General features: G+C 35.9%; 1 non-coding gene across 1 annotated transcript; it reads right to left on the reverse strand.

Moving 5' to 3' along the window:
- Positions 1-7,109: 7,109 nt before the first annotated feature.
- Positions 7,110-7,217, reverse strand: LOC121480446. The gene has a single exon (XR_005984968.1). It is a non-coding gene; the product is annotated as a U6 spliceosomal RNA (small nuclear RNA).
- Between the last annotated feature and the right edge of the window lie 15,024 nt (positions 7,218-22,241).

A 22,241-nucleotide genomic window follows, 5' to 3' on the forward strand; every position in this document is an offset into this window, starting at 1 on the left:
CCATGTTATATGACCTTCACCCCTGCCTTTCTTTATAATTGCAGGATCTAAGTTTCAATCAGTGATATCTACATAGTGATAATTTCCCCAATTGACTCTTCAAAACATCATAATCTCTAAGAAAATGAAACCACTTGTTCACAAACAGCATTCAGAATCTTCAGCTATATTAGGCATACATGATGAAGTTTGATCTTGGCAGCACAATAGTTACAGTGAGAATGCTTCATAGGGAGGAGATTTATTCTTTGCCTTTGTTGTATCAGTGAGGACAGACCAGCTTCTGTTGCAGTTACAAACAATCCCCAAATCTCAGGGGCTAAACAAAGGTTTATATCTCTTTCCTGCTACACGTCTATCTGGGACTACATCTAGGGGCTCTGTTCCACATTATCTAAGGAAATTATAGATATAGATATATTATATATACAATTTATATATATATATAACAGATATATTATCTATTACATACTGTTATCGATTATATATTATTATAATATAGATATATTATTATCTATATATATCTCTCTATATAATATATATTATTATCTATTATATTTGCTCTTCAAAGAGTTGCTTCAGTTGTGATAACCATATAAAGCTTCAGAGTGTGCACTGCTATGGTGACTCTTGTTGGAGATTTTGCTGTTAGACTTCTAATTAGCTTACATTATCTTATCTTTGCCAAGTTGATGCCTATTTTACTGTCATTTAGGGCTCCGTAGTTTAGCAGTCATTTTATTAACCTTTTTAAAGTATATACAGTTGTAAGAGAAAACCACACACTCCAATCTTGCTTCATCAGGGTCTTAAGAACTTCCAAAGGAAGTCTAGTCCTTTCTTTTTCCCATTGTTTTCTCTATCTGGTTCATTAACTTTATGAAATATTCGGACACTGTCACAATTTTTGCTTTTCACTTTTTCAAGTCCATTGATGCTTTCTTATTATTTATACTCTGATGGAAAGACATGTTTTGTTTTAATTTCTCCACATTCTTATTCTAACTTCAGCATGGTTTTCCTGTGTCCTGTGCATTAGACAATTGAAGAATTCAGCTGCTCTAAAATCTTTTTGATACTTAGGTTTTTCTTCTTATTGTTTATTTTTAGTCCTTTCTTCATGATCATTAACTGTCTTGTTTTAAAAAAGAATTTCTCCCATTTTTTTATAGCCTATGCTGTTTCTCCCCACCTGTTGAATGACATGTAAAAATGTCATGTGTCATAAAAAGAATGACACATAACCACTGTCTTATGTCTTATAAATACAGATGCAAATATTTATGTGTATACTTGACATTCTCAAAGATAATCACATGTATCTGGCATGCTCAAAGAGTGTTTCACCTAGAGACTATTTGAACTATTATTTTAAATGTAAATGTTTCTTCTAATTACTGTCTGTACTTACACCTCTAATTCTCTATGAGATAGAACTTATAGTTTGGTTATACATAATTTTTGCAAAAACTGCCATCAACGTATTAATTATCAAATACAGAACCAAACACAGAACTTCCTTACCTAGGAGCTTAGAGACTCCATGTCTTGTTATTGACCTAATATCTATAATTAGGTCAATTTTTAATTCATTCCCAGTCCATTTGTATGAGTTTATGTCTCTGCTTAAGGACAGATATAGGATAATTTAATCAAACACAATTTAATATAATCAAACGCAATTTATGACCTTTAGTGCTTTATTTCCTAATTCTACACACATATAGTATGTACCAAGGCAGGAAACATATGGATTCCAAATTTGTTTCCACATCTCCATCAACACATAATCTCTTCCTACATAATGTAATACAATATATAGGGTGGTGGTGGTGGTGTGTATGTATGTGTGTGGTTTAACTGGGAAGTGCCTAAGAATGACATATGGAGACCAGCTACAGAGCAGTAGCTTTTGCCCTAATGGCTAGAATGATGCTTGTAAATGGTGCCCAGTTTGAGGTTAGTGGATGGAGCGGGGTGAGAGGCAGGAGTCTTCAGGGTGCTTCTCATCTTTTATCATCATCATCCATCAAGGCTGCTGTGTCGCATAAAACATTTTCCATTCTTTTTTTTTTTTTTTTTGCGACTGTGTTCTGGTACTGCTCAACAGCAGCAACCTGTTGATTCTGGACTGCTAAGTACTCCTGGCTGGCATACGAGGCTGCAGGGTGACTTAACTGTGGGAGACAGACAGAATTGTTTCCAATGTACACCTAAGGAGGCCCTCAGCAAAGCAAACATTGATTTTGGAGGAGTATTTTTTTTTCTCTATATGCTTGCTGCCAGGGGCCTCTAAATAGGATTCCTATTTTTTTTTTTTACCTCTGTTAATATTAACCCATTTAGAGACTGAACGATAAAGTTGAAGCCAGTTGGTCTTCCAAGATGTTGTAAGATGCCATCACCTTCCCAAACAGAGTAACTCCTAGTGAGGATTCAGTAGGTGATTGAACATGAACGAAAACCTTGGAGGCAGCTCTGAGTGCCTGGGTGGCCTCTGGTTTACTGCTGGTTCACTGGGTTCCTCCTGCCTCAATGGGCCAACTCCCAGTATTATAAATCATATAGATGTGAACTTCTTCCTGAAGTAACTTGTTTGCTTTATTTATTTGGAAAATTTCGGTAACTGCTTTCTCAACAGCCAGGCTGTTGAACTTGCCATAACTGAGGCTTACTCAAGAATGTTTAGTCTTAACACTGTGTGGTTTCCTTTAGTGACTCCTGAGCCACATTTTGAAGAGAGACGTGCTGGTACTGAAGTATGGTGAATTCACTTCCAGGTAACCCAGGGGCACCTCAGAATACCTTCGGTTTTGAGACGGAGTGGGTGGCAATGGTGAAGTGGAACCTTTCCCTAAACAAACCAGGCCCACACAACCATAAACATACCCACACCCACATACACCTTGATGTTTTAGGGGTTGAATATGCAAAAAAAAAAAAAAAGGAATGCAGTTTTAAATGGGAATTTTAGAGTAATTTTTAATATTTTTAATGTAGAGATCACCATGTAAGTCTCCCTTCTGCAATAAACCTATTTCACTTCCTCTTGGTGTATTGCATGTCTTCAAAAGTGTATTTGAATAAAAGAAAATAAGTGCCTTAAAATGAATAAAATCATTCATTGGTAGCAGTGATGTGAGTTTACATTTGGGGCTCCCAAGCCAAACTGTCAGAAAAGACCACATTATTCTTTGTAATTTGCCAAACAGCTTTCTGGTGGAGAGCAAAGTAAGAGGGTGAGATGAGGGGGTAGGAGGTGGAGAGGGGATTGCTACTTAAGGATATATCTGAAATGCAGAGACTACTTACATGGCTTCCATACCTGGGGTTAGTAGGTAAATGAGGAAATTTTGGCAAACCTTTAAGTCCGTGAAAAATTTCCTCTAGCTTTTTAAACTAAAGCATTGGTGTAACCTTAAGCAGGAAAACGTAGTTGGTTTTTAGTTTCATGTGGATGCATAGTGACATTTTTTGTGCCTGGATTTTGGGACTTTTCCATATACTCAATTGCATTAGGGAGGAAAGAAAGAGGGAGGAGAGATGCACTGTTCAAGAAATTTGGTGCTCACAGTGCATGAAAAAGACAATATTTTCCAAGACTGTTGTATCCCTTCTGTTAGCTTTTATGGTTAAGGGTAAGGGGACCACTGATGCTCCTTTCCCCATATCCATCCCTCAGTATCCCTAACAGCCTGTAGTTTTTTAGATGGTCTATTTATATTATACTGTCAAATACTGAGCATCCTATATCTGAGCTTATATTCCTTCCCTATCTCTTTAAAAATATATTGCTGTTCAAAATCCGATGTTCTAATAGCCCAGGGAAGAATATGGAGAGAATTAGAAGTGCCAACTTTATGCTTTATCAAGGGCTCCCGAGTTGCTTCAGGCAGAATGTGTAATGCAGTATATTTTTTGTTTTGAATGTACATAGGATGACAATGAGAAGGCAAGATAGAGCAGATGGAATGCGGATAGTTAAAAAAAAAAAAAAGACTGAGAGATTGCAGCAAAAGATGGCAGTCCAATCAAGTGCAGTGGCTTCTATTGCTTTCAGCCACCCAGTTTAGACCAACAGGTGACTATAGGGAAAAATAACAATTCTCTTGCATGATTCCTTGGATTTCCATGTGTGTGTTTGTCTAAAGGTAGGATTTTCTTTCAGAAAATGGCTGCACTTTACAAATCTTCCAACTACTAAGAGCATAATTAGGGGGTTATGAAGAATAGAAATAGGCTCTTAAATAGAATGGCTCCTGGGCTGAGTCAGAACAGTAAACTGAAGATATTAACGCTTTTGTTCTTATTATAAAAAGAGATATCGAAACACTTCAAAATAGTGCTAGTCAAACCTTATTGTGCCTGAAGATCATTTGGAATGCTTGTTGAATGCAGATTCTGAGGTGCTACCCTTGAGGTTTTCATTCAGAAGGTCAGCAATTGAGCATGAGAATTTGCATTTCCTACAAGCTCCCAAGTGAAACTAACTGCTGCCGTGGCTCCCTGGGCCACACTCTGTATAGCACTTCCTTAAAACATTGTTTGCTTGTTTTTTTTTTTTCAAGAAAATGGAAAGTGGGGGTGAAGTAGGGTAGAGGTGCATCAATAGTGGGAGTTAGGTGGGTATTTATTTATGTAGGTAACTCAGGTTTGCACCATGGTAAACAGATTTGGTAGTTGGTTCAGATTTTAGCCCAATACACGTCTGAGGCTGGAAGGTCTTCAAATGTAATGTCTTGAACAGCGCTTATGCTTGGGGAATACTAGCTGAGCACTGAATTAATGAATTTAAATAGACTGGACCCTTCATGTGGTCTTCTGCAGCCTGAATGGGAACCTTTCTGTGGGGTCCCAGAAATAACAGACATGTTGAATATAGAATTGTTTGTGAACTGGGGCAACAGATGGCAGCCAGAAGCAATGGCAAGGCTGACCTCAAGCTCTCTCCATGCCTTGCCTTGTTTTTGGAAGCAGAACTGTGTACATGGAATAGGCCCTAAAGTTCTTAGACAATTTGGAAATGGGTAGGAAAAGGAAAGTCTTAGATGAAAGCCTCTTTTTCTGCTAATAAGATCAGGGATGGGAAGAAGGTTGAACTATTTGTTGGAACTTGATAGGACTTCAGCATTACCAAATTAGCAGAGTGTAATATACTGATTTTCAAAGAGAGATGTCAATCAAATGGAAGATTGGTTACCATAAAGGAAAAAAATCAAGAGGCAAACATGGGTATAATATCTTCAGCAGCGTCTATAGGAGAAAGTGTGCTCTGATTTACAAACAAGATTATTTGTTCCTTCTGGAAATCCCTTTTCCAAGCATAGAATTAATTTATCCGGGTAATTTCAGTTTGATAATGCCTGCTATTTTAATCACCCAGCTCAATCCTCTGGTTCAGACTGAATACTTATTGGCAGTCTTGTCAACACCACAAAAGGCTTCCTGGGATTTTTATTGCAATTTCATTAAACCTATGGATCAGTATAGAGGAGAATCCACATCTTAACAACACTGAATCTTCCAATCCATTAACATAGCCTATTCCTCTATTTACTAAATTATTTCATTTTCCTCAGTAACATTTAGTAGCTTGCACAGTTTAAAGAGCTTTCAATTTTTTTTCATTGGATTTGTTGCAGGTATTTGATGCATTCTTTTCTTTTTTTTTTTTAATTTTTTTTTTTAATTTTTATTTATTTATGATAGTCACAGAGAGAGAGAGAGAGGCAGAGACACAGGCAGAGGGAGAAGCAGGCTCCATGCACCGGGAGCCCGATATGGGATTCGATCCCGGGTCTCCAGGATCGCGCCCTGGGCCAAAGGCAGGCGCCAAACCGCTGCGCCACCCAGGGATCCCTATTTGATGCATTCTGATGCTCCTATAAATAGCAGTCTTGAAATTTCACTTTCCAAGTGTTTTGGTTTTGTTTTTACTTACATGCAGAAATACGATTGATTTGGGTCATGTAAGAGTCTGACTTCATGTTTTCATGTTTGACTTCTGACTTCTTATAAGACCCAGCTTCCTTTTTCCCTTCTGCTCCATATCTAGATATAATTGATAAGAAAGAAAATGAGCTCCCTCTTTTCAGACTGGTGGGAAATTCAAATTTGGCAAATTCCCAGCCCTCCTTCAGGAACTTGTCCCTGGTCCTGCTCTCTTGCCCACTATAAAGGCCTAACCCACTCTCTTTGCTCCATTCAAGCCTGCCTGGACCTGCTTATGCCCTTCTTGCTTTCACTAGGAGTCCTTTGTGCTAACAATAAATGTTCTAAATTCTCTAGGTCTCTGGAATGTCATAAAGCCTCAACATCCTACCTCTTAATTGGGGAGAGTTATAACCTACCTCTGCGGGGCAAACCCAAAACAGAGTATATTTATCTTTTATCTAGCAACCTTCCTAAATTCACATACAATTTCTAATTGTAAATTATTTTAAACTTTATATGTGTAATTATATCACCTGTGAATAATGACAGGGTACTATTTTCAATCATTTATTCTTAAAAAAAATATTTTTTATTGCTTCCTTGAACTAGGTAGGACTTCCAATTTTGAATAGAACTGGTGGTTGTGGAAATCTTGTCTTCTTGCCATTCTCAGGAGTTAGGGGGTTGAGCAGTCAATATTTTATCATGTTATGTGGGCCATTAAGATTTTATTTTGTGGGTATCTTTTATCAGATTATGAAATTCTTGACTTCTAGCATGTTGAGTATTTTCTTTTAAAAGATAAATGCATGTTAAATATGATCAAACATGTCTTGTGGATTTATTAATCACATGGTTTATCTCCATTGTTCATTTACTAGGTGAATTATATTGTTTGATTTTAAGGTAAATTTCACTTAGTTTTGATGTATTATCCTTTTTATATAAAACTAGATTCTGTTGGCTAAGGTTTTGCTTAATATATTCATATTTGTATTTAAAAGAAATGTTGGCCATATTTTCCATTCTTAGTTATTTTCAGGTTTTAGTATCAGGGTTTTGCTGGGTCATAAAATGAGTTAGGAGTTGGCGAGTCGCCTTTTTTTTTCTATTCTATGGAAGAATTTATGTAAAATTGGCATTATTTCTTTTTTCACTCATAGGAAGAATACACCAGTGAAATCATCTACACCTGGAGTTTTGCATGTCATCCTTGTACAGGAGCCATGCTAATCTCTGTATCTTTCCAATTTTAGTATATGTACTGCTGAAGTGAGCATTACATCTGGATTTTTTATGAGAAAATTTTTTTACAATGGACTTGATTTTTTTTTTTTTAAAGATGTAGGCATACACAGATGCTCCATTTCTTCTGGGTCATTTTTTGGTAAATTGTGTTTTTCAAGAATTTCTGCTCTGTATTTTTCAAGTTTGTTGGCATAAAGTTGGTTATTATATGCTTTTATTATCCTTTTGATGTGTATGGGATCTGTCCCATACACATGGATGTCCTCTGCTTATTCCTCATATTAGTTATTTGCATTCTCTTCCTCTCATTAAATGTTGATTAGTGTTATTAATGTGTTCAAAGAATCAAAGCCAAAACTTTTTTAATTTTTGTTTTATTGATTTCACCACTTTTTTATTACTTTTATTCTATTACTTCCTTTGAGTTTAATTTGCTTCCCCTTTCCAGATTCTTAAGTTAGAAGTATAAGTCAGTGATTTTAAATCTTTTTTCTTTTCTAATACCTCTATTTAAGTCAATATATATCCTTCTATTGTTTTCACTGCATCCCACTAATTTTGCTATGTTGTTTTTTTACATTTTCTAATTTGCTTTGTGATTTCCTCTTAAACACATGGGTTATTTAAAAGCATGTTGCCTAATTTTTACACATTACAGATTTTTCTAGTTCTCTTAATTCCATTCCATAATTTAACTCCATGTTGGTCATGGGACATACACTTATGATTTCAGTTCTTTGAAATTTGTTGAGATTTGCTTTATGCCCCAGAATAAACTTTAAAATATGTCTTTTTTGTATTTATTTCTTCAGTTATTGAATGTAATGTTATTTGTGAATATCAAGTTGGTTAGTTGTTTTATTCAAATCTTTTATAGTCTCACTGATTTTTGTGTGTTTGTTTTATCAGCTCTTGAGATGGTGTCAAGAACTGTCAATGGTCTGAGAATTTATTCTATCTGCAATCCAAGAAGTTAATTTGCCACTATTACATGCATCGGTTTGTGATTATTTGAATTTCCTTTTATGTAAACTGCTTGTGCATATCCTTTGCTCCTTCCTTATTGTGCATTTTTTTGGGGTGGGGGGAGAGTTGGTATCTCTAAATTTTATCATGTAGGACCATAGTATAGATCTCTTTAGTTATGCTATTTATTTTTAGGTGTTGATAATTTATCTTGAAACCATGCTAATTCCTCATATACATTTAATACTTTTTATGGATATCCCATTGTATTTTCTACATAGATATCATCAACAAAGTAGAATAATTTTGCCTTTCCTTTTGGATTATGATGGCTTCTTAAAAATAGCATATTTGGACATATTGGTGGTTCTGTTGGTTAAGCTTCTGACTCCTGGTTTTGGCGGAGATCATGATCTCAGGGTCCTGAGATTGAGCCCTGTGTTCGGCTCCACACTCAGTGGGGAGTCTGAGATTCTATCTCCCTCTGCACCTGCCCCCCCCATGCTCTCTATCTAAAATAAATAAATATATCTTTTTAAAAAGTGGAATAATGTTGAAGAGAAGCCATAATAGCAGACATTCTTATTCCTGATATAGGGTGAATAATTCTAAAGTTTAAGTGAAAGAAAAAGGAAGGTTGAAGGAAATTCCATTCTATTTTTAGTGCATGAAGTGTTTTTGTTATGAATGTTTACCTGAATGAGTATATCCCTCCATTTACTGATGAATGAATATGTTGAGAGATCATATGTCTTACTGCCTTCATTCTGCTAATATAGTAAATAGTATTAGGTAGTCTGATGTTGCATTATATGGGAATTGCTGGGATAAGCTTTACTTGATTAGAGCATATTCTTTACACAGTGTCTAAATCAGGTTTTTAGTATAATATTTAGTATTTGTGCATCTATGTTCATAAATGAATTAGTCCATAACTTCCTTTTCTTGGACTCGTCATGTTTGTCTTTGGCATGAAATTTATTTTAATTTTATAAAACAAATTAATAGCTTTTCCAATGTTTCTATTTTTTGAAACAAATTTATGATACTTTAAGATTACCCATTCTTTGAAAGTTTGTTCAGTCACCTTTGGAGTTATTAGGTCTGATTCCCTTGGGATAAAGTGACTTTTAATTCCTTTAATGGTTTATTGGATTTTATCTTTTTATCTTAAATCAGTTTGGAAACTCATCCTTTCATCTAAATTTTGACATAAATTTTTTTCTTAGATCTCTTATGATTTTTGAGACCTGTTTTCTCTTAGATGTATTTCTAAATACATTTTTATTCTATATTTTTAGAAAAGAAAATATTTCCTTAATATATATCACTCAGTGCAACCACCCCTTTTCCTCACTATTCTACAATCCAGGTGAAAATTCTCTTAATAGTTTAATCTTCTAATTGACATGTTTACAAGAAAGACTGAGTATAATTTGATGATGTACATTAATCATGACTTTACAGTAATTGTCCCTTTATATGTAAATACAGGATTCCTTCAACTGAATAGTATATTCTTGTCAAACTTAAGAGAATATTGCTATGACACCATATAATCACATTTTCATAAAACAAGTTCCAGGCAATCTGTTAGTTATAATTAATTGGACTGTAAACTACACGGAAATGAGACAAGATCTGGAAAGTGAAAGATGAGAGTGGTAAGGCAATGCTAAGCGCCAGATGGATATGTAAACAAAACGAGTAGTCTTGAGGAAAAAAGTGACATCTTCTCAATTAGCAGGCATAAACATGTCAAAATTAACTCTGGAATCTGTTTTGATAAAAAACCACTATAAACCAATATGACTAAGTTAGTAGACATTTAGACAATTTATTCCTTAGCCAAAAGGGATGGTGCTTCCTTTCTCTGACCATCAAATACATAAAGTTCTAACATTTTCATATCAATATAATGGCTATATTTTCTTAGACTTTTAATACCATTGTCCACATTATCTAGGAAGATAATTCCCAAGATCATGTTTCCTCCAACATCAAGACTCTGATGTTGGGATCCCTGGGTGGTGCAGTGGTTTGGCGCCTGCCTTTGGCCCAGGGCGCGATCCTGGAGACCCCGGATCGAATCCCACGTCAGGCTCCCGGTGCATGGAGCCTGCTTCTCCCTCTGCCTGTGTCTCTGCCTCTCTCTCTCTGTGTGACTATCATAAAAAAAAAAAAAAAAAAGACTCTGATGTTTTCCTGACATCAATCTCTTCATTTTGAAATTATGACATTGATCTTATCAAGAGTCCTAATCTGAAAAGTATTAGCAATTATTTTGGCCTTTATACAATGACTAGGAGTACATCAGACTTATTTGCTTACGATCTCTGAGAATTCCCTGAACCACTCACACATTATTTGATAGCACATGAGAGCAAGTTAGTGAAAATGAATTAGAAAGCTCTTTATGTAATACTTTGGGGTATAAACCATCAGAGCAAAAGTGGAGTTTGCATTAGATGACTTCCGAGGTCTTTTCCTGCTTTAATAGTCTATTATGATTCTAAGAGAAAGTGAACTCTGATTTACTTTCAAAAGAAAAGGGTACAAAAAAAAAAAAAAAGACTCTGATGTTTTCCTGACAACATCAATCTCTTCATTTTGAAATTATGACATTGATCTTATCAAGAGTCCTAATCTGAAAAGTATTAGCAATTATTTTGGCCTTTATACAATGACTAGGAGTACATCAGACTTATTTGCTTACGATCTCTGAGAATTCCCTGAACCACTCACACATTATTTGATAGCACATGAGAGCAAGTTAGTGAAAATGAATTAGAAAGCTCTTTATGTAATACTTTGGGGTATAAACCATCAGAGCAAAAGTGGAGTTTGCATTAGATGACTTCCGAGGTCTTTTCCTGCTTTAATAGTCTATTATGATTCTAAGAGAAAGTGAACTCTGATTTACTTTCAAAAGAAAAGGGTACAGAGAATCTTACCATCATTTTTCTGCCCAGTGACTAAGTTTTTAAATTGCATAGTCATATTATCATTTTAAAGGAAAGTGTATTGGGCAGCCCTGGTGGCGGCGCAGCAGTTTAGTGCCGCCTGCAGCCCGGGGTGTGATCCTGGAGACCCTGATCAGGTCCCACCTCAGGCTCCCTGCATGGAGCCTGCTTCTCCCTCTGCCTGTGTCTCTGCCTCTCTCTCTCTCTCTGTGTCTCTATGAATAAATAAATTTTTAAAGTCCTTAAAAAATTAAAGTGTATTTAAGAGGTTTTTAAAAAAATATTTTATTTATTTATTTGAAAGAAAGGAGAGATAAATAAATAGATTTTATTTATTTGAGAGCAGGGGAGGAGCAGAAGGAAAGAGAGCAGCAGACTCCCCACTGAGCAGGAGGCCTGACTCAGGGTTCAGTCCCAAGACTCTGAGGTCATGATCCAAGCCCAGGGCAGAAGCTTAACCTACTGAGCCACCCAGGTGCCCTGAAGAACTTTTAAAATTTTCGTATGTTTTAGTTCTGTTGTCTTATCTATACTTTTCTATGATTTCAGCTTCTCTTCTTTATATTTATTTCCTTTTTTATTATTTTTTGCTCCCATGTTTATATCTTCTCCTTACTGATCCCCTGTTTGTTGTAAGTTTGCATTCATTTGGGTGACTTTCCTTGGAAAGAAGATGAAAGCATTATTTGCTTTTTACTAATGTTTATAATATGTGTCCTCCTAGATAATTTTATAGCATAGTTTAGTGTGGGTAAAATGTGGGATAGAATCCTCATTAGAATTGATTGGTGTATTCTTTCTGAGTAATGGTTAAGTCCTATCTCTGTTGTTTGGTGGCTGTATTATGTAAGTTACTTGTTCTCCCCACTCCATAGGATAATAGTTATAGTTTCCTTTTAGGGTCATTAAGAAGAATAGATGGGTTAATATATATAAAGCGTAGGGACCAAGGACGGGCTACCCCAAGATGTCCACTCTGGCATAAAGATTATTTTAAGTTGAAAGAAATAAAAAACCCAGCAGGTGCAGGAAGAGCTCTCTGCCTCCCCCTCAACTGCTTCAGTTTACATTGGAAAGGAGAGCCTGTGCCAGGAAGAGAGCTATTAACAGAGACTCCCCATTACCTCTAAGGAACTTATCTGCATAATTAGGCAATCTTTGTTTTTCATAAAACGTCCTTTTACTGTCCATGTTGGCCATCCTCCCCTTTGTATCCTCTGACTCAACCCCTCTCCATGGTTCATAGAAGCTTCCTGTTGCCTCATTGTCTTTGGAATTTCATGTCTGTGTGAGTTCCCTGTACATATGCCTATTAACTTTCATTTTCTCCTGTTAATCTCGCTTATGTTAATCTGATTCTAAGTACAGCTAAATACGGGGTAGAGGAAGGTTTTCCTCCCTGACAAAAGCATCATAGTTGTCATTAGAGTCAGGTTTTGATTAATTATCTGTACATAGATACTCCTGACTTCTTGAGTTAGCACCGAATTAAGAATATTTTAGGTGTACATATTGATACACTCAGCATGAAGCAAAATCATATATTTTTATCCCATTTCTAAAAACTTTAGAATTCATTTCTGTACATACTATCCAGTTTTTCTTCTGATATAAATGAGTAAATATTTACAATTCCTTTGTAGGCCCTCCTTCCCTTCCAAGTTTGACTTTCCAGTTGGTCCTCTGAGAAGTGACATTCTCTTGCAAGTTACTCTCTCCAGTGAGATCAGTCTATGTCTTCTAGCTATCAAGGACTCATTTCATTAGACAGAATGAGAAAAGCTCAGTGGGATTTAGGGATTGATGATATTCTCTATCTTCAATATCTGACAAAATTTGATAATTCTATTTCTTGGGATTTCACTTTCCCCTAATGTCTTGATTTTCACAACCTTCAAATAAGAGATTGATTAAACCTTCATTGTAATTTAGGTATTTGAAAGTTTGTCTCTGCCTTTGATTTTACTACATTTACATTATAGCCAGTAGAGAGAGATTTGTCAGGACAGTCATATAAACTTCCTAATTCTCTGTCATTCTTGGGATTAAGAATTTAAAACCATAATTCTGTAATAAAAAATTGTTCACTGGGGTTTTTAGAGGTGACCATGCCATCCCACAGTCCTTGTGTTTCACATGCCATATGTAGTATATCAAAGCAGTCACCACTTGATCTGTCAACATCACCACACCTTTAATTGGCATTTTACTCCAAGTGAACAGAGGTAATAATTCGTTTCCTTAGATTATCAGTATCCTATTCTTTAATGCTACCCAGATTGTCACTGCTCAAAACCAGCAAGTGAAATGTAAATAATCTCAAATTCTCAACCTTGAAAATCTGTTGCCCATAGCTACTTCTCTGGAATCAAATACTAGATCTGTCAAGGTTCAGTTGCAGATAACAGAAATCTCTCTACCTAGTTTAAGAAAAATGGATATAATACAGGAAATTAGATGCTTCTAAAAGAATTGGATGATCTATTGGATCATCCAATTACACCAATTAATTGGATGTAATATCCTGTATTACATCATTAGGCTTGGCTTCTATGAAGGACTCCCAGAAGAACATTGCACTATTGACCTGCCAAGGGGTCTATTACTTCTGCCATGGTTAATTATTTGGGAAATCAGGAATCGTACCACAATGGTTGTTTTAGGACCTCACTAGAGCAACCATGATTCATGCCAGCAATCAGATGCCCTATATTTTGCTTCTTGATATGTATGAAGCCTGGTGACCAAGTACTGGGCAGAAACTACATATACAGCCATCACTGTGCTTGCAGCCATAAGGACTACCACCTTCTACCTTCCTGTGATGTACCTTAGGCTTATATTCATGTTAATACATTTAGGCCTATGGCATTTTTTATGATTAATGCAAAGCAATAGACCAGAGTTTAACTATTCCCATAGGATGGACATAGGTTGTTATTTTCCAGAAACTTAAACAATGCAGAAAGGAGTATCTTTGATTCAGCCTCCTAAGGCACACACTGAGAGTTTTTACCCAGCATAGAAACCAACAAGTACAATTTCTCAATCATAGGGCATGCTTATCTTGAGTTTTTTTTTTTAATTTTTATTTATTTATGATAGTCACAGAGAGATAGAGAGAGAAGCAGAGACACAGGCAGAGGGAGAAGCAGGCTCCATGCACCGGGAGCCCGACGTGGGATTCGATCCCGGGTCTCCAGGATCGCGCCCTGGGCCAAAGGCAGGCGCCAAACCGCTGCGCCAACCAGGGATCCCGCTTATCTTGAGTTTTAATAAACACTACTGAATTGTTAAATTGCTTTCCTGAGTAGCTATGCCAATTTATTCTTTCACCCATAATGTCTAGCAATACCTACACACATTTTGTAATTCTATTTCTTGGGGTTTTACTTTCTTGCCAATATTTGATACAGACCCATGCCAGCATTGGATATTATCAAACTTATTTAAATTTCCTACTTTCATGGGTAAAATATTCTACTGTATCATTTGAATTTGTATATCCTTGATTATATGTGAGATTGAGCATATTTTTTGCTTATTTTGCATTTTAATTTCATCTATGATTTTCCCAGTTTACATATTTTGCTCAATTTTTATTGAGTTGATTTCTTTTTTTCTCCTTGATTTGATTTTCCCTCAATCTGGACACTATGCTTTCTAATTTGTATAACTTGTCTACCCTGAGGTCATAAACATATTCTTCTGTATTTCCTTAATCTATTTTTGTAGTTTTGGTTTTTTAATTTTGACTTCTAATTTTTAAGTAATTTATTAAATGATTCATTTTGTCTTCAAATGCTAGTTTTACTATAAATTAAACTTTAATGTATACATGAGTTTTTTCCTTGCTTTTTATTTTATTCCAATGATTGTAAAATTATAAAGCTGTATTCATTTTTATACCTTTAAAATATGTTTTTGTATCTGAGAAAGTATTTCTCTTCTCAGACTTTTCAGAATTATCTAACCTATTTTATTCTTTCATGTGAATTTCTGATTTAGCTTAAACATTTCCATAATATTTATTTTGGGATTTTTATCCGGATAACATGGATTTATATATTAATATTCTATTGATATTATATTCCTTAAAATACTGATTGATTATAACAATATAGTTCTTTTAGTAAGCTTTTAATTTTGTCTCAATAAATCTCTTCTACTTTTTATGTTAATTCATGTATTTGTCAAGGTAAGTTACACTAGATGCTGCACTCAACAATCCCCAAATCTTTCCTACATCATTGTACAATGTGGACCAAGTTGATTGGTGTTATGCTCAACTCAAACATTTTGGGAACCTAGATTGACGGGTCTACCATTGTCAATGAGGACTTCCAGATTGCTCTGTGTCTTACCATCTAATAGGCAAATAGAGAAGAGAGTGTGAAGGATAATTTCGGAGATTTTTTAGCCAGACTGAAGTCGTGTGCATAACTATTGTTGCATTCACAACTCAGTCATTTACTCCACGTTGCTGGAAGAGAGGCAAGGAAAGACTCTTCATGTAAGCCCAAGAGGTAAATAAAATGACTTTGGGGAACTCATAAAATTGCCTCCCCCACCTACATAGAAAGTTCAAGAGAATCAACTAAAATACCACTAAAACTAGTAACAGAGTTTAACAAGGTAAATGGAATCAAGATTGGTTTACCAAAATAAACCTTCTTCTTATATATTAGCAATAAATGGTAAGAATTATAACAGCTAATATGACAAAGGATTTTCTTCCTGTTTAATTTAAATTGTCTCCAAACTGAATGTTTTGGCTCTTCCTTTTTAATGTTTCTAGTCTTTCTTTTTTGTTTTAAATTTAAATATTGGAACGTTCCATGATATTGAATTGAATGGTACTGTCTTGTTTGTTATAATAAAATTTCAAATGGTTAAAAACAAAATAAAATGCTGGAATGCCGCTGGCTGAGTTTCTGAAATGTTTGTCTTGATGGAACTCCTCAAAATGAAAGACACGATTTTGTGATCATTCTCTTGATAATAAGCCTCTACTTGTGTGGCTCTGAGCTCTCTCTTTTCCAAAGAGACAATTTTTTTTTTTTTATTATTGTTGAAGTGGATTCAACAAGCAATTCTGCCTAAAGGTTTCTAGAAATTAAGTTTTTTGTTTTTGTTTTTTGGTATGGTTTTAGAAAATAACAGTTGAATGAAAGCTTAGTGATCATTTAAATAATGACTGCCTAATTTAGTATTTCTATTAGAGTTGTTTCTCCATTTTAGGTACCTGAATAATCTATAAGCTACCAAACTGCATTGTAAAAGTTATTATTGTTGTTATTATTACTATTGTTAGTGAAAATGGCAAAATTTGTAGTCAGAAACCTAGACTTCAAGCTCTTCTTTTACCATATTTTACCATATGTTGAGCCAGTTGCTTTGACTTTTTCCTTGTCTTTTTTTAAAAGTTTTATTTATGTATTCATGAGAGACACTCAGAGAGAGGCAGAGACACAGGCAGAACTCAATCCCAGGACCCCAGGATCACGACCTGAGCCAAAGGCAAACACTCAACCATGAGCCACCCACATGCCCCACCTTTTCCTTGTCTTGAATCAATTTTAAGAGGTACCAAAACATCTTTCCTGCTCAGTGATGAAGACTGAACAATGTGTATATGCTCAGTTTCTATGGTAAGTCTATCTTTTTCAAAGCTTTTTACTACCATTTTGAATACTGATAGCCTTTCAAACCATATGTCATCCATTGATCTCCATACATAGATCCAAATCAGATTTCTAAATTCCTGTTTGAATGAAGGACAAAGGCCTCAAATATACTTTGTCTACCATACAGCACATTGTCTTATCCTTCATATTTGATCCTATCACTGGGTTTTCAATCTTATTGTTCCCTTGGCACCTGACAAAGAATTGATCTTATAAATTTTAAACATTTCCTTTATCTCTCAATTAAATAATGCTACTCTATGCTTGTGCAACCCTGTTTTTAAACCTTTTCTCATGTATATCAGCAGGGTTTTATTCTGAAGCTGCCTGGTCAAGGCTCTCTAAATCTTGTTGATGTGAAATTGTGAAAGTCAGAAAGAATGAATTGATGGGCCAGAAATGCAAGATATGTCAATTCTGAACTGAATACTTTGCTTAGTCATCTTAGGCCAAGATTTCTCTCTAACAGTTTTCTCTCCTGGGAAATAACTTTTGTCACAGATGTAGCACAAATCTACTTCATGGAATTGTTCTCTTCTCATCAATTTGCTCCCCATGAGTGACACTATCTGCTTATGCAACCTTAGTTACATTATTTCTCTAGCACAGCTCATTCTCTCATCTGTAGGTCAACATGACCAAATGCTGACTGCATGGTTATACTCAAATGTCCCTTAGGTCTCCAAGTTGTGCTTGTTATTACTTCTATCCCATTTACTCAGAGGCTAAAGCCAGAAGCTTTCTTGTCAACCGTGATTTCTTTGAATAACCCACTCCCTACCTCAAATCAATTGCCAAGTTCTAGTCAGCTGTCTTATTATCTTCAAATCAGACCACTCCTCTCCATCCCTACCATTGTTCAATTAATTTAGGTCATCATCACTTCTCACCCAAATCTGTGCATTAATCATCTCACTGCTGCTCCTGTCTCTGGTCCGATTCACCTACAATTCTGCCTCTAAATTTCTCTTTGAACAGAACAATCTTTCTAAAGGCCAAATCTGATCAAGTTTTTTCCTTGGTTTAAGCCCCAAATCCTCCATATGGCTTATAAGAGGCTCCATGTTATGTCTTTAACATAACTCTTAGGGTAGAATCACTCTAGATGCCGTTTAACTTTTCAGGAAAACTGAATAATTTTATTCAATCAATGAGTAAAATTAACTTAGAACTCACTGATTAGAACTTATTTATTTTGTAAAGCAATATCACAGAGCCATGAATAATTATAATTTAATTTTTAATTAATTAATTATTTATTTATTTATGATAGTCACAGAGAGAGAGAGAGAGAGGCAGAGACATAGGCAGAGGGAGAAGCAGGCTCCATGCACCGGGAGCCTGATGTGGGATTCGATCCCGGGTCTCCAGGATCGCGCCCTGGGCCAAAGGCAAGCGCCAAACCACTGCGCCACCCAGGGATCCCTAATATAATTTTTAAAATGTACTCTTGTGGTTCTGTTAATAGCTCATTATTGAAAATTGAAATATGAATTACTTAATTGTCTAAGAGCAGAAGCTAGTATGCAATTAACTAATACATTGGTTCATTCCGTTTGCAATTTGAGGGTGACTTGTAAACTAACATTGAACATGTAACTTTTCAATGAAACTCAACTAACCATTTAGAGGATCCTTTCATAGTGAGGAGTTCAGATCTGCAAACAAATATCTTAGACATTTGTCATTGAAATAATCACAGGTTTAGCCCAAATGTTAAGAGATTCGAGGCCAATGTTTTTGAGATGAGTGCCTCAATTAATCAAATAATTGTTCTAGGCTGAATTGATCCAAACGTTTAAAATATTCAAGAGAACTATAATAAAGGCTTAAAATATTCTGTCAGAAGACAGAAGTAGGGATCCCTGGGTGGCGCAGTGGTTTAGCGCCTGCCTTTGGCCCAGGGCGCGATCCTGGAGACCTGGGATCCAGTCCCACGTCGGGCTCCCGGTGCATGGAGCCTGCTTCTCCCTCTGCCTGTGTCTCTGCCTCTCTCTCTCTCTCTCACTGTGTGCCTATCATAAATAAATAAAATAAAAAATTAAAAAAAAAAAAGAAGACAGAAGTAGATCCATTTAAGGGCTCCTAAGAATTCACTGAGAGTCTCCTGGGTGACTCAGTTGTTGAATGTCTGCCTTTGGCTCAGGTTGTGATCCTGGGGTCCTGGGATGGAGTCCTGCATCAGGCTCCCTGCAGGGAGTCTGCTTCTCCCTCTGCCTATGTCTGCCTCTCTCTTTGTGTCTCTCATGAGTAAACAAATAAAATCTAAAAAAATCTAAAAAAAAAAAAAAAAAGAATTCACTGAGCTGGAAGAAGTGGAAGAAGTTACTACTGTAATATTCTATAGTCTTTCCTCAAACCATATCAATAAACAATATGGTAATTGAGGTACAATTTTAGATTGTGACCTATGCATTCTGGGAAAATAGGAGCATTTTTAGGATTCTAGTCATTGATTAAACAACAATTCTGGAAAGATATTAGAACATATTCTTGCTTGAGAACCTTAAAGATTATATGTTATAGGGATATGGACTCCTAAATTCTACTAAGTTATATCCTTGCATCTTTTTTGCCACAATAAAAAAATAGGCTTATCTGGAGAGAGAAAGAGAGAGAATGGAAAAAGGAGCAGGGGGAGTACGACATACATTCAGAGAGAACTAGAGTATACAGACAAGGTAGAGAAAGAAAGAATAGCTGTGTGCCTGCATTTGGATATCCAGTTTCTTATTGTGATTCTTAAGGAGCTGATCTGTTTCCTGCCCTTGAATTCTATATGTACCCAAATATCTTTCCAATATATTTTACCATAGCAACACCTGTGCTATAGTGATCAACTAACTCAATTTTCCAGCAACTGTCCCAATTTTGGCCCAAATGCCATGACTTCTGGGAAATCCTTAAATTCCAGACAAATTGGGATTGACAGTCAACCTAATCTGTAACTGCCTCTTAAAATAATGTGATGTGGGTTTTGGAAACTACCAACCAGGAAAGCCTTAATTAAAACAAAATTTAAGCCACATTCAACTGATGAACATCTATTACATTCAAAACCTCTGTTAATGCATCTTACTTTCTACTTAGTTCTAGTATTTACTACTTAGAACATGATGTAGCTGTGGGCAGGAACATTCAGATAAACAGAGATGAGTTAACTGTAAGTAAATAAAACATTACAGATTGGGATGATCCATGTTGAGAGGAATTACCAGAGTATGTTGCAATTTTCAATGTCAGAATCCTAAATTATAACATTGTGTCACAGAGTTGTTTTAAGAGGGCAAAGGTTATCAAGGAATTCACTGTACTGAAATAATATTCTTCTTCCTTTTTACACATCTATAAAAAGAAAATATTTTGCTCTTAATACAAATATATTATGCTATACATATAGCCCACATATTTATGTATTCATATCTATATATATTTAGCATATATATATATATGCTAAATTAGGGAAGTGTCCTTTGTAAATAGCTTTTCCTCCCTCAAAAATCATGTGACCATCAATATTTGCAGCTAATATGATTTAATAACTGTATACTCTGCAAGAGGTCAATAAATGCAAGAGAAATCAAAGCCATAAAAAAAGCCAAAGAGATGATTACTTAAGAAATGACAGCTGCATCAACCTGAGAAGCAGCAGACAGACCACCCAGAGAGGCTGCCTCTCAGTGGTGGCTCCTTGCTGGCTCCCCACACCCACACCCAGTTTGAGAAAAGAAATGATGACAGCCTAGTTAAGAGGCACAACCCTCACCAATAAAAAGATTGTCAGCAGCTTTGCAGATGGGCTCAGGAAAGCCTCTTAGCCTATAAAACACTTATCTCACCCAAATAGCCCTGTATTCCTGTATCTTTATTAGGGATATCAGTTGATGAAGAGCAGTGGGAACCTGAAAAAATATGGTCTACTGGGGAGATCTTGTCTCCATATTGTTCTTTCCTGCAGCTCTTTCTTTTGATCTTCTTTGCAAATTGTGATGGAGGCAATGAAGTCACAATCATTCTATTTTGTTGAACAGAAATCAAGAGATTTCTATTGTCTTGCTTGACTGGTTAATACCATACTTCTATCACTTAAGCTAATATTTATTGAGTCAGACATTGGGTTAGGCACTTGAAATGGATTATTTCGTTTACTTCACAAAATTGCTTTGGGGTAGATAATATTATTGTTCCTAATTTACAGAATAGAGACCTTGGGGCTCAGACGGTCATAGCAATCTATGCAAGAAAGCACCAGAATTTAAGCCTGGGGCCTAGAATGTATACTCTCCACCTAATCTTGACCCTCTAGTACAAGTCAATATTTTTTAATGTCTATTACTTGAATTATTTTGCACTTTTTTGGGAAATTTTTGGCACTAGATCATTATCCTATGAGCTCATACTAATTATTTCCACATTCATCCAACAGACATTTATTGAACACTTAATATGTGCCAGGCACTGTTATAAGTTTTGAGAAAATACTAGTTTTTTTAAAAGGCCACATATTCTATAATAAGATGGTTATATTCTTTGCTTTTCTTTAATTTTTCTTAATTCTCCTTGATTAGTTATATAAGGATGCTGTTTGTATTCCTACACGTTGTCGAACATATGTGAGTAGTAGAACGATAGTGTAAGTCATGGGGCTTAAATGGTTTTGACAAGAGGTTTGGAGTTTGAGAGACTGCCAGTAAATATGCAAAATGATGGGTGTTTGGGAGAACACCTATCTCCCACTCCTCATAGTGCTCTGTAGAAGATGCCACTGCTTCAGTAACTCTAGTGACCTCTCTTTGCCTGCTCATTCTTCCTTGCCTGATTTTCTGAGTTTAGGAGAAGAACCTGAGAGTGCTTGGTTCAATCTCTTCTATATTTGGTTTGGGATCTTATGCCTCCTGAGAGGGTGCCTTTAAGTCTGCTTTCTTTCAAAATTAGCTCAGCTAGTGGAGCAGATTCTGCTCCTGTGTGTGGAGGTCTGCTAGTGTCCTGTGCTCCCTGTGATGGGTGACGTGTCACAGCTCATTAGGTCTAAAGCTGATGTTCATTCTCTAAAGAGTTCTTCTGGTTAAAAAGCAGTCATTTCTGTCTCTCATTCCTGCTTCTTTCTCTTAATTTCATCTGAACTTGGGATCATGGACCTGTACCTTTTCTGGATCTATAAAGGCTAAATCAGAATTGTCTGTCAATTTGCTAGTGTGCTCAGATCCCACACCAGAGAGACTACCCTATTAATCTCCAGTACATACTCATATGTATCTCAAGTCCTTAAAACATGTCCAATAAATGCTTGTTGGAAAACAAATGGGCTTCAGTGTTTCTCACTTGTAATATAAACAAGTTGGATTAATTTCTCAAGTTCCAGCTAGAACAGATACATGGAACCCCCCCCCCCAAATACAGGAAGGGCTACCACTTCCAGTCTAGACAGAGTAACAAGGACTAA

The sequence above is a fragment of the Vulpes lagopus genome, chromosome 21 (assembly GCF_018345385.1).
Source record: "Vulpes lagopus strain Blue_001 chromosome 21, ASM1834538v1, whole genome shotgun sequence".
NCBI lineage: Eukaryota > Metazoa > Chordata > Mammalia > Carnivora > Canidae > Vulpes > Vulpes lagopus.